At 42.5% G+C, this 1,438-nt stretch overlaps 1 protein-coding gene across 1 annotated transcript in view; it reads right to left on the reverse strand.

Moving 5' to 3' along the window:
- si:cabz01090165.1 (leucine-rich repeat and fibronectin type III domain-containing protein 1-like protein) overlaps positions 1 to 1,438 on the reverse strand; it is a 428,959-nt gene that overhangs the window by 204,788 nt on the left and 222,733 nt on the right. The gene's annotated exons all lie outside the window — the stretch shown is intronic.

Consider the following 1,438-nt stretch of genomic DNA (forward strand, 5'->3'; position numbering starts at 1 on the left):
AAAACGTCCATCACTTGGAAAAGAAGAGAGGACAGGGACATACTGAGATGAGAGGAGTGCAGAAAGATAAAAAATACAGAGAGAAGGTCAGACAGAAGGAGGAAAGAAAGCATCATGGGTAAAAAAAAGCACCATTCCTGCCCATGGATTAGCAATGACAGCATAGACATAGATGCAGGGGATATGTTTGTGTATACGTGAATTAGGAGGAAGATTTGTCTCCTTCAAAGACATATAGACAACTCACTCCCCTGACACAACTCACTGTGGAGATGAAAGCTGTGTGTGTGTCTTCCTTTAGCGGCGCCAGTGCACGGAGCTCGGAGCTTTCTTGGCCACCTGGAGTCCGGCGGACCCTCCGTGCCGTGCCGTCCACGCTCCTGTTCGGGTTCCAAGTGATTTGGCCGAGCTCTGCAGAGTGCACTGACGCCATGGAGGGAAGCCACACAGCATTCATCTAAACACACTGCCCACACGGCCATGACACAGAGCTGGATTTAAATCAGCAAGCTCTCTCTTTAAATCTAATTAACTTTAGCTTTTACCGTTCATAAATAATTGTACATAATAAGCAACTTAAACTCAAGTATTCATTTATAAATTGCAGTAAGAACAGTGGTAGCGCATGCCATACCTTATTTTGTACATACTTGCAAATACTAATAGAGAACGCAGTGCCAAACCATACGGTAAAATATTCATTTTAAAGCATAAAAGTTTAACTGGTAAAATCTGTCTGTGTAGACAGCAACAAGCAAAAAAAGGGATTTATGTTGTTAGCTACAGCTAGAACTTGACGAAAACTGTCAGTCCTGCAGTCTTTTTTAAATACTTGATTAATCAAAGTTTCTGGCAGTAAGTGGAAGCGTACCGTGGAATACCAGAGGTAAAAATATCACATGAGTGCAGCTAGTTAGTTAGCTCTCTGCTCTGCACATTTGTTTTTGGAAATCATCAGCACAGATGGAAGACATCTGTCGCCCATCACAGCGCTCTGATTACAATTTCTGTTCGGAAATTAGAAAAGAATAAATTTTTTAGGAAGAACAGATTTGAATATTTCTTACTGTGAGACACATAAAACAATGTGATTAAATAAGGAGATATTTAATCTGTGAGAGAAAAGGAGAAAGGCATCGAACAAACGGACAAATTTTCCAAGAGACACAAGCCCACATTAAATAATACAACGTAGTGGATGGTAGACATAAGGAGCAAGCAGAGCCCAGCGGGACACCTTTGGGAGTTAGAGAATAACAGACAGACGGGGTCAACTTCCTCTCTTCCTCTTTTTCTCTCAGGGCCGTGACACACCAAGCCGATAATCGGCCGTCGGACAGCCTGGCGGTCGGAAGGCGGGCACTTCTTTTTTTTTTCACAATTTGTAAAACAGCCGCCAGCAAATTTACCCATAAGCTGTCTGGGGAACTTAAAGAGT

The sequence above is a fragment of the Etheostoma spectabile genome, unplaced genomic scaffold, assembly GCF_008692095.1.
Source record: "Etheostoma spectabile isolate EspeVRDwgs_2016 unplaced genomic scaffold, UIUC_Espe_1.0 scaffold172, whole genome shotgun sequence".
Lineage (NCBI taxonomy): Eukaryota > Metazoa > Chordata > Actinopteri > Perciformes > Percidae > Etheostoma > Etheostoma spectabile.